General features: G+C 30.7%; 1 protein-coding gene across 1 annotated transcript in view; it reads right to left on the bottom strand.

The window, feature by feature from the left end:
• Window positions 1–13162, bottom strand: part of LOC147073450 (uncharacterized) — a 66033-nt gene that overhangs the window by 36031 nt on the left and 16840 nt on the right. The gene's annotated exons all lie outside the window — the stretch shown is intronic.

Raw genomic sequence — 13162 nt, 5'->3', positions numbered from 1 at the left:
GTGGGCGCGAAACCCGAGAGACGCAGGTTCTATGTGTTTTCTAAATTATGTATGTTCAATAAAATGAATGTTACATTCTTAAGTCTTGTGAATTATTCGTTGAATAAAAAAAAATAGTTAATTAGATTATTTAACACTTATATGGACTTACCATACTTAGTTTACTAAAAACCTTAAGTGCAATTTCGGAGGATACATAGCTTGAAGGATACCTCACCTTAAGAGGTATGTCACCTTAAGAGGTATGAACGAAAGGCATACCTTTCAGGCCGCTGGATAGTGGATAGAAAACGCTAGGAGACACCTTCATCCAAGTTAATTAAAATAATTTAAATACGAATAATTATTAGCTAAATATTACTGCCAAGAACGTTGCAAATTGATTTATTATTCCACAGTAAAGTTAAGACATGCAATTACAACATGAAAAACTGTCGATATATTTAAATTGTTTGAATATATTGATATATTATAATCGTAACTTCTTTTAATATTAAAATAACTAGCACCACACTTTGGAAAAATATAAAAGATTTATAATTTTCTATATATGAAGGCTTCCCTCAAAAAAGCGTCTATAAGGGATAGAAAATCGCAAAATATTATGCAACCTTGGAAAACGTTTACAATGCTTGCTCAAAGAGTTAGGTCTGTTGTACTCTGGGCTAAGGATCCCGAGCTATTTTCGATACCTATGAATCCCGGGATTGATAAACATAATCCCGGGAGTTCGGGATTGATTTTTTTATCAATTTTTATGGAAAATAAAATAAAAGCGAAAGTATAACAGAAAAAATACTTTTAATAAAAAATAACTACATTAGAAATAAATTGAGTTTGAATGAAGTTTGATTTAGACCCGTGTGTAGGTAGCCGATTAATTTTATATTTTCACATAAATTATTAAAAATTTCGCACTTTTAACAAAGTAATTCCACCATGATATCATACGTTTTACGGCCGTTTCATATTTGGCTGTCTAATTAGATTTATGAAGAGGAAAGGCCATAAGTACGCCATGATTATTTGCTTTAGTATTTTAAATCTCGCTAATCCATTCATTATGTCTTTACTATCAGAAACAGCAATTTCATATTAAATTCACATTATTATTAATATTACGATATTATTTACTCCATTAAACTTGTGTATTTCCAAGATTGAACGTATACAATATTAACAATAAATGTCTTAAATAGAATAAATTATACTAGATTTATTTTTGACCGATTTTATCAATGTTATTTGTAAATATAAAAATTTTATATTTATATGGAAAAAAAATGCCAATCCCGGGATTGTCAAATTGTAATCCCGAAATCCCGGGAACAGAATTTTGGCTCGGGATTGGATTCCCTACTCTGGGCCCTTGGCCATTCAAAAACAAAAATTAAATGATCCGATGCACATATCACAACACACAATACATACCATCAGTATTCAACAAAAATCTTGTAGCCATCGAATAAAATTACTGTTTAATGACTATGTATTAATATATCCTTATTTTATATAGACCCTTTTACGGTTGTAATAAATTACTCGCATATAGACCCCATTCTACCGAACACACATTATTTTATAAAGGTTATGTATTAAATGTTACTTTTTTCAATACAAATATTTTGTATACAATATAGTGTGATTTCAGTTATCTAAATAATATTTTCATTAGGTACCTAGAGTTTAATCCAATTAAACTAAAAACCATTTTTTACTTATATACAAAAATAATACTCGTATTTAAAACAAACTGAACGTATTATGAAAATTAAGCAATTTCAAGATTTTCGTTATCAATTTCAAGGCATTTTTGGTAGTATATTTTATATACTTAATTATAAATATTATTTTAATTTAATTGCGCCTATATTATATAGCTTTACATGGTTTACAATGTATATAAATGTATTTTCACTCTGTCAAATGTTATGACCAAATAACTAGCCCTCGTCAACGGTAATATCATATTTTAGATGAATTAAAAACGTAATAATTGTATGTATTGATTCGAAGAGCAAATATTTAGTCTGTTTTAGAAAGGTGTATTTTTATTCAGTTTAGCCTGTTAAGCTTTACGTATTATTTATTATTTTATTATAATTCGCACTTGATTACATACATTTTATCAACACTTTTTATGATCCCTTGCACAATATAAATGTACAATTTTAAACAATTTTTATCCAGGTAGATATTATATTAATTTGTATAATACCTTGATAAGTTTATTAATACGAAACACCTTAATACGAAGGGAATGTAGTACCTACTGTTAATGCACTGCTCGTGACATTATTAATGTGGAGATTAGATTTCAATATTTATTTCCCAGTCTATGTTCACAGATTATTAGAGTATCGCTGATAATATAGGTATGTTACTAATTCAAAAGAGCTTAACACGTAAAGTGTAGAACTGTCATAAAAAATGTGTCACTTAAGTACAGGGTTATATTATTTTGAAATAATTCCGTATATAATCGAGTGTTCACGGAGAAAAAGTGTTTCAAAGGTCCGAACCGCCCCTTGATAACCTTAAAATTATGTACCTATTTAATAATATAAAGAAAATATATTCAATGAATTGGTATAACATTATTAGCAAGTGCAAGTACGTTATAACAAAAATTTGGAGAAGGTACCTAATTTTTAATACTTACTTTGATTTAAGATACAAAAGCCGATTGCCAAAAAATAACGCAATTTAGAAAGCACTTCAGTGAGAATTGTAAAAACCACTTATTAATTTTGTCACAATTAGATAGGACATATATAGCTTAGTGGTAGTACATGGGCGCGAATCCCAGGAGGTGCGAGTTCGAATCCCGCTGAGTGTCTTATTTTTAGATTAGTTGTTGTATTTTTTCTGAGGTGTTTTAAAATTATGTATGTAATTAATATTTTTTTATGTATATTGTGTAATATTATACCAACATATTTTGACGTGTAAAAATATAAAAAAATAGATACATATTTGGGCTAAATAAAAAACAAATTCAATGTTTATAGTAATAGGTATGCTTATAAACTGAGAAACTTGATTGAGTGTCTAAACGGATGTATTAAACATGCTGATAAACGAACTATTCAGGAGTGAATTATACTTGGGCATACGTAAAAATAGTTTATTGGTTTTTTTTAAATTACACACGTGTTTGGGTTAGGATTGATTGATGATCATTTAACGGTATCCTTGAAGATATTTTAGATATTTCTGGGAATTGGTAATCTATTAACGAAGACACAGAAAGAGCGGCGAACAGATGAATAGTGAATTGTGTGAGTAATGTTAGCCTAGTACAGGTGTACACCAAATTTAATGTCACCTTTTCAACATTTGCATTCTGACGGTGATACGTCAGGGTAGCGAGACATGGCTAAGGCCATCATATCGAATGAAAAAATGAAGAAGTATTGGTCAAAGAGTATGGGTACTTTTTGACAGCCCTAATCATGGCACCTTACAAAGCTCAGAGCAACCGTATACTAAACTTAAAGAACAAATTCTTAAGGCAAATACTGGATTTGTGGTTGTATGACTTAAAAAGATAAGAAAGAGAACTATCCAGCCTCTCGTCACATTGAAAGTGAAGAAGCAACGTTGGATCTAGCCTTTCTGTCATTAAAGCTAATGAAATTATTGCGTCATTGAAGGCTATCAAATACCATTAATGCATCAAATACATTATCATCACGTTAACTGCCGTCACAGTAAGCTGCCGCTACAAGAAAAAGCGTGTAACGTCGTTTTTCTTGGTATTTAAAATGTTATCAGACTGATGCTCCTATCCCGTAGCACATTTGAAACTTTAAAATCGGTAACATTGTTAGTTGGAAAAATATGCCGAAATCACCAGAAAAAAACAATGAGGTCACCTCACGCGTATCGCGCTACATCAGCAACAGCATGACTCAATGAACTTTTTTTTTTATTATGTTCTGCATGCCTACACATTTTTGACTTACGTCAAAATACGCGATCTTTGTTTTTATCTTTTTTCTCTATGGATTTTATATTAAATTATTATCTATGTCTGGTATTTACGTCTAATATATACTCTATACGCTGGTTGTTTTCTGTTAAAAATATTATTTATGGATGCAATATCGCAAGTAATTTTAACGCATGAACATGTAGACACTGTTAAAATTTATTGATATTACCATGAATATTTGTAATGAATAATATTTAAAAATACTAATAAATTTGAGTTGTTACTTTCCATAATTACATTTATAGAGATCATTGACATTATTAATAGAGATAGTGATAATTCAAAATATTCTGCGGAATGACGAAAGTATAGACTAAATTTGTCACTCTACTGTCACATACAGCACGTGACGTGATCATAATGTAATCCCAGCATAATATGCTGTATACTACGAATGCTGGCGTCACCTTGAAGACTTGTGAGCATCAGGTATTCTTAGCGATGGTGCCCACAGAACGCGTCGAGCGGGCGAAGTCGGCGTATTAAGTATTTATTCATAACCATAATCACACGTCTCTCGCCGCGCATTACCCTTCACCTATGTAATAAGCGGCCCAAGCAGCACAAAACAATTATTTTTACAGCGTCTCTCATAACAAAGCAATAAAAATATTATATTATTTCGGGCTTGTAATAAATATTTACGACGACATTATTCAACCAGCGAAATAAAGGACATGCAATAAAATTAAACAATGCGTTCTCTGTTATTAAATAATGACTTTTCGCCCGTCGATCGATGACGCCGTCCAGAGCGTGATTTTGCTCGCTGTGTTCAATGAATGGACTCCATTGTATTTTCTTTCATTCGTATCGCCGAGAAGCGGTGATTCGCGAAAAAACGATGATTCATGCGGCGGGCGCGTATAATGCTTTATGCCTTAGAGGCTCGGCGTAGTCTATATGGTTCATCTGTGGATTGGGCATGGGCCAAAGAGAATAGTAATGTTGCGTACACATAGGTGATCCCTAAGTATTTTGTAAAGTTGTACGCAAAGCTAAAAGAATACCGGCCAAATATTTTTGTATTGTTTTTAGATATAACCGAATAATATTTTATTTCTTTCAATCATTTGAAAATATTTAAAAAATAACTCTGAAATTTCTCTTCAGTCAGCAGAATAACATTTATACCTTGACGTTTTAATAAAATAGTGATAACGATGATCGTATAAACACACGATTTGTATAGAGATAAAGCTTATCATTGGAAAACAATGGCGATTATATTAGAGATAATGACTGTATACCTGGAAATCTAAAACGAATGCGTCCATATACAAATTAGATTAGGCAGGTATTTACGGAATTATGTTCGATTACACCGAAGCAGTATGATAATGATAATCAAAATAAAATATTTTATTTCCAAGAAGAACCGTGCAGTTTGGCCATAGACAAAAAAGAGAACTAAAATAACATAATACAATTATATTGATAAAACTATTATTAGTGATTCAGTAAATGAACATAACTAATAAGTAGCCTACTGTTATATAATAATTCTATTAAGTGTATTCGGTACTGTTTGGTTATGAGGAATACAGTGGAAAACACATTTTGAAAATACCCGATATACTGGATTATTTGTTAGTTTGGGTTAGTTTAGGTTAGGTTAGGTTGGGTTAGGTTAGGTTAGGTTTGGTTAGGTTAACCTAAAAATAATCCAGTATATCGGGTATTTTAAAAATGTATTTTCCGCTGTATTAATTCCTCATAACCGAACAGTACCGTATATTCTTATGATTAGTAGCATCTAGCGAATACCCTAAAAAGGTAAATGAGTAATCCTCGTTTAGGACAACTTCGGAAGATATGAATATAAATATGTAGGTACGCATTAACAGAACAGTGACAAAACAGAACAACGATAAATATAACTATGACCTTTCAGGAAAAATATAAATTCAATATTGAAATTGTCCTATCTCTATTATGTGAATAGATTTTTAATGGCACAGATTTTCAATACGTCATAATAAATCAAATTATATACCTAATTTCTGCATTCCTAATCGCTAGAAAGCCTCGAATAAACGGAACTTTGCCGGCAAGCTTAGGATGTGTTCAAAATGATTGGGTGACTAGGTACAACGAAACAATGACCTAACCTAACCTAAATAAATTTCACAAAAATTAATGTTTCATTATTCCCCTGACTGTTTTGTTTTGTCACTGTTCTGTTTTGTCCGGTTACCGCCTTAGTAGAATGGATTCTAAATTACACACATATAAAAAAACATACAAAAACCTTAAAACCATAAATTTATTAAAATTTTTATCTGTATGTTAGAGAAAACTTAATAAACTAAATTTTAATAATACACATGACCACAAAATAATAATAAAATCGATTTTTTTAAAGTTTTCTAATAATTGTACCTAAGTTTATCTTTGTTGTAAATAAAAAATATTTTTCTTTTTTATGTTTTTATATACGTATTTATTATTTAAAACACTAGTGAATTCTCCAAAAAAATTCTATAATTGCAAGCTTCGTATTTAAGATAAGACTCCCTGCATTGCCCACTGAAGAAGAACGCCGATACATTTCACGACTGGTCCTATTTTTCACCTCTCCCGTTATCTATGGATGACTTGTCATTGCCTGTCATTGTCTATAGAGTGCTCATATTGACGCGTCTGTCGTGTTCACTCGTTGGAGTATTCTTTCAGATTGTTTTAACGTATCTTGGAGACCTTGGAGTTCATCTGATTTAGTGGTTCTGTGTTATTAATAATTGGAAGTGACGATCAAAGTAAGCCTTGACACAGGGAATGGTTTGATTAGGATATATGAGTTAAATGATAAATAATACACTAGCATTAATACACTTTCTACAAATGTAATGCATAGATCAATGCTGCATATTTTTTTGGAAATCGTTATTACCACCGGTTTTTGTATGAAGGATTAGTCTGACTTTGACAGCTAATGAATAACAGGAATGTATAGGCGGCTCTCGTGGTGCAGTGGATAAGGCGCTGGCCTTCCACCCGAGAGTTCTGGGTTCGATTCCCGGTCATGACAAAAACATTTTATGTGTTTTTCTCAAAGCCTGGATGTTTGTGATTGTTCAAAATTACTAACAACCACCTTGTAAGAAAAAGCAAGGATATGGTTATTAATAATTCTAAAAAAAAAAAAACAGGAATGTATATTATTTATAAACAACACTGATTGTTAATATATTTGATTTGAGTATTTTTCATAATTCAATTTGAAACGAGAAAGGGCGAATCAATATGTCAAGCAATTTGCGATCTGATTTTGACAGCTGAAAAATAGACCACTCGTTGTTTGTGCAAAAAGTTATGCTCAGGCTTTATTAATATAAAGATGGCGGTCCTCCGTGATAATGACACCATTTTAAATAATGCTGTCAATAAGTAGGTGGGTAATGTGAGACTTTTCCAAAATAGTCTGCGAATATAGTGTTCGTTTACAGATCGCATTTTTGTATAAGCCAGAAACCTAGCTGCAGCAATGGTATTGAAGTTAGCTAATTCAGCTAATATGAGTAAAATAGTATGTACAATTTATACGGTCATTACAAAAAGTATTGATAAATCAATTTCAATCGTGACGATTCGTTACGTTTCCGTTAAGAAAGTGAATAAAAGGGACACTTTGACTCTAATATACGTCGTTAGTATGTTGGAATATGTATGACGAAATTTCTTAACGAAACTGCATATAAATCGTATACATTTTTAAACAATATTTGCAATCTAATCCTTATCAATGTTTGCAGTTTATAAATGGGATAAAGATTAGACCAGGTTTTATGACCGCACTAAAATTTAAAAAAATATAATATACCTATTATGAGAAAATATTGTGGAACAGGTAATTGTTATACCAAAATTATTTCAATTATTTAATCAACTCTGGTTATTTTAAAAAGTATTGTTTGTATTAGTGTTTTTATAGATGTGGACAGGTAAAACTCTGAGAATTATTTTACGGACTGCTATCAGTGTTGCCAACTGTCGTTGAGAAAACGTGATTTATAATATGGCGTGTATTTTTGAAGGAAGTATTAATAGACAATTTTGAAAAGTTTTTAAATTCCAAGTGTCAGAATTTTTAATCATTGGTAAGTATTTATTTCGAAGTGTCAGAATTAGGACGCCAGTTTTAGTGTGGAGGGTTAATAAATGTTTGAGGAAGTAATAATATTAAAAAATCGGTTGTAAAACTAAAAAATAATTATTTAAATTACGCGTGTCAGTAGATAAAACATATATCCATTATTATTATGATAATTTGACAAGTAAACAATTTTATATGGGACGCGTAGCAATTTAGGGTTACCATCTCGCACGTAAGGGATATTTGTCTATGCTCGCACGCCAAATTCATGAATATTCGGTACAAATCACCATTATTGTGATTCTTAAAAGAACACCAACTAAGAAGTAATCGAAGGTGCACCAAAAGAGCAATAATTATATGAGCACATCACACAGATGACAGAAGATAACCTCAATTACGATAACTTTAAACCCAAATTATAATAATTTAGTGGTATTTGACGGTTTATAAATATTATGGAAATTAAAAATATACCTATTAAGCTATTATTATCTAATTGAAATAACCTGTTTCACAAATTAATTCTATCGAAACGATTATGAATAATTTGTCTTCAATTGAAATTACGTGCAAAATAACTAATGAGCTTAAAGTTAAGTGATAGTTAATGGACTATTTCAACCTATATCTAATATACTTACTTAAATATTTTTAAAGAAAGTAATAATGAAAAATAATACCTCATTTTAAGGTTAAATTTGATAAAAAATGTTATATTGTGAAATATTATTCATTCAACCAAATTTTTCATACATTTTGAATGAGATTAAAATACCTAATATGATTGATCGAACTAATAAATCGATAATCGAATGAGTTTATGTGATATTAGTATTAATTCAAATAAAATAGCTACCTACTTTCTGGTTTGCATGTCGATTATAAAACAATTTATATTAGTATAAATCTTTTAGATAACGAACCTTTTAATGTCGAGACAATTGAAACATACCTATTACTTATTCCATATATCAAAATTACGGATATCGATAAATTATACTAAATAATTTTATTTACAAATAAAAGGAATGTCCATTGATCGACAATGGCTAGGCATTTTTTGCTGTGGGGAAAATATTGATATATTTTTATAAAATTTACAATAACCTGGTCACACCGTTCACCGTTGACACGACAAGCCAAGCGACCCTTCAAGTTGCCATGTATTTTTTTTTTGTAAACAACTGAAGTCTGCCTTATTCTTTATTTTTATATCAAAAATAAACCTATAATAGACACATCTGGTGTACCTACCTACCTGTCTTCTTATTTTTTTAAATGTTAAAAATATATTATAATACACACTAGGCATACGACATAATTCTATAATGGAGCATCTATTTTCAATGGTCATTAGCCCAGTGTAGATACCTACTGAAAACAGTTTCTAATAAACATTAATAATTGATTACAAACTAATTTTGTTGTACCCAGAGCATAGAACCAACAGTTACAGCTGATGGCTAGAACGAATTTCTTAAGAAACCTGCTCAGAAGATCCACATTGAATTATTGAGCCATTTTTTTTAGATACATTCATTATAATAGAAAGAAAAAATACTATTCTAGATTTCTAGTGCTGAGGAAGTCAACTGTCATCTGTCAAGGTACAGCATAACCATAGACGATTATGGTAGTAGTCTATGATACAACAAACTCGAATATTAGTCTATGTTATAACCCTGGTTGGAATGACAGAGAAGAATACTATCCTAGAAAATTTAAAAAAGCGGCCAATTAAATTATTTCTGCCCAAATTTTAATCTATTCTGACACACAAATATTTATACTTGACATTAAACATTTTAATAATTCCCTGTGCTTATTTAAATACTTTCTCATATATTATTTGAATACTTACCATTGAGCATTTTTTACTTCCTGCTGATTTTAAATTGTTCCCAAAAATTAATAAAATACTTTTATTAAGATACTTCCTATTTTTGAAAATTTATACTTACCGAATAATTAGAAGCCTTATAATATTAGTGGAATATTACTAGCTACACACCTAATTCTAAATACAAGCATTGAATTATACTGCAAAAGTATAATGAAAGTGCCACAAATAGTAAATACAGTACAGATATATTAGTAGTATCTCTTCTATTTCGCCCTGTGACGCAAATTGGACACACGGAGGATCCAGAGGTGCTTTTCCAATCCGTCCAGCCACCGGAGTCGTGATATCCATATGTATATGGCCAACGTATCGACGTTCATATTATTGTTTTGTCGACGTTAAGTGCTCGTCTATATGTCTCACCCAGTAGAGTCTTTGGATCTTTATAAATTCATGATATCCAGCTCATCGAAGACATTTTAGACACATCTTTTTGAAAACCCTGCACTTAAGCACCAGACGGGGTACGAAAACAAGCTATTTGTTCATCATCAATCATCGTCAGTTGTTATCAATCTACAATTGGATGTAGCGCTCGAAATGGAAAAGTTTACGAATCAGAGCGCTGGAAATTTTCTGAAGATATTAACATAGTTATCAAATTATATGTGTATTTTATAAAAATAAGTGTGTAAGTTTTTTTGGTTATGTGGCCTACCTAGCTCAGCAGTCAAATTATTTTTTCCACGAGACAAAGCGATAATTTAACCGATTTCACGAACCGGAACGGCACTCCGGTCCATTTCGAGCCTTAATTGGATGGATCCCAATATCTTTGTGATCACCTACGCTTGGTCAGTTATTTTAAAAATCTCACGTAGTTCTCATTCTCATAATTTTATTATCGTTGATGGTTTTCACCAATACTTATATTATGATTTATGATGCTCATATCACGACTCGAAACTACTAGAAAGAAGTATCTACATAGCGATGTGAGCGAAACACGTAATGTGATAATAATATTTATTTTATATGTGGCGATTATAAAGTAGTCTTTAAATGTTAAAATATCATGTTTTTGAGACTGAGTAATTATTAAAAATAATTAAGAAATACATACACCAGCTTATTAAACATTTATATTAGAAAATTAGTGAAAAAATCTTAGACCCAGTGGGTTAAAAGTTGAAACCAATATCTTTTACCGTTATATTAAATCGAGCTTCAATAATGGGACCATACCTAAATAATATATTTCATATAAATAAAAAGAATTTCAAGTTATATACATTTATATTTTACAACGTTTTTATTAGCTCGTATTCTTATTTGTCCGGTAAAAATCTTGCAATCGATTTTTAACTAACTTCCCGACTAGCTAGACATTTGAAACTTTTAGAAAATAACAGAACACGATGCTTCTTTTAATACTTTTAGCCACCTTTAAGTAGAATTGAATTAATTTTCGGTTAATTCTGTTTTGTATGAAAAGTTATTTCGGAAGAAATCAATCTACTATTATTGGTTGCTAAGTGGGTGGTCCTAGCAACTAAATTATTAATATATAAGATGTGTTACTATGGAAATCAAAATGACATTTCAGTATTCTATATTTGTTTGTTTGTTTTTTATTTACTTCATATCAAGTACAAGTTTGAGCATATTGAGCATACTAATTCAACAGAAAATTTAAAAACGTTGTAAGTATATAAAAAGTTCTTTTTATCTTGTAATTTTTTTTATTTTAAAATAAATATAAAAAATATTAAAACCACGAATTAGTCAAAAGGCTCTACCCATAAAATGATATGTAGATAATAATAAGATGGGATCCTTTGACAAATTTGCATTTTATTAGTTTATCTTTGATTTAAAATAAAACATATTTTTCTTTTAATGTTTTCAGATACATATTTATTAATTAAAATAATTTAAATTGTAAATTATGAAAAAATGTCTCATATTGCAAGCTTTGTATTTTTCCGCTAGGTGCCTCTGGTAGGTAGAGGACGTAGAGGTATCGCCTTAACCGAGAACCTTGAGTCAGTAGTTTAAGGTGATACATCAGTGAAACGGCAAATAATTTTCAACTATAGGCGCGAGGAAATTTTGCACTCGCTCCCATTCGGAGAGAGAACGTGGAGCTGGAAACACGTCATTTTGCTTCGTGATGGCGACGGCCGTATTAATTTTTAAATCGTGTAAAGATGATTAAAAACGTTACCCATTTACTTTAAAAAGAAAACATGTCAATGAATATATTATTATTGTTACTGATAAAACCATAAATAGAACATTAAATGGACACATGTTGGATTTATAAGACAAATTATATTTGGTTTGACATACGTCATTTGCACCCGCTACCCGCAATCCGCGCATCGCCTGGCCACGATCTTTTTAGACCGTGCCCCAACTAAGGTATGGCCTTAAAAAGCCCTCGTCGGTATTATATTTTCAAAGTAAAATTATTGGATTACGAATCAATGGATGCTTTTAGTTAGTAATGTAAAATTAAAAGCTGTTTTTGTTGAGACATATTGCGTGACCCTTTTGCTCGCTGGAGCGTGTCGGTTGTCGCTAGTTTGTGCTAGAGTGTAATAATTAAAAAAACCGCGGTACGTTTTTTTTGCACACGACTCCGTGCAACACTGCGGTAATCTCTCAAGATCAACATCGCAGGTGGATATTAAACAATGAAATTCGTTCGCGAATATAAATGTAAAATAATAAAAAATAAAAATCATTGCTATAAAATGTAAATATGTAGTTTTATAAGTAGGTACGTGCATTCGCAATGGAATGGTAAATAGAGGCAAGATTGCTCGCCTCCGATCAGAATTATTCATTTTTTGTTGATTTTATTTCGAAATGAGAATCATCTTCTTTCCAAGTCATGGCCCATCCGACCTAGGGAATCCAATCCCGAGCCAAAATTTTTGGATTACAATTTGAAGATCTCGGGTTCCCAGGACTGGTCCCGGGATTTGTGTTTTTCTTGATAGTTCATATTTTTTTTTATACAAATTGCATTGATAAAATCGGTCAAAATGTCTAATTAATAAAAAAAGTATAATTTATACTATTTAATACATTTAATGTTCATATTGTGTACGTTCAATCTTGGAAATACATGGGTTTAATATATAGTAAATAATATTGTAATATACATAGATATTAATGTGAAAATAAAAGTTTTTTTATTTATTTAAGAAAAGAT

Source organism: Rhyacophila brunnea, unplaced genomic scaffold (genome assembly GCF_057557595.1).
Source record: "Rhyacophila brunnea isolate RB1 unplaced genomic scaffold, BYU_Rbru_1.0 scaffold_18, whole genome shotgun sequence".
NCBI lineage: Eukaryota > Metazoa > Arthropoda > Insecta > Trichoptera > Rhyacophilidae > Rhyacophila > Rhyacophila brunnea.
This window is presented reverse-complemented; position numbering and strand designations above follow the sequence as displayed.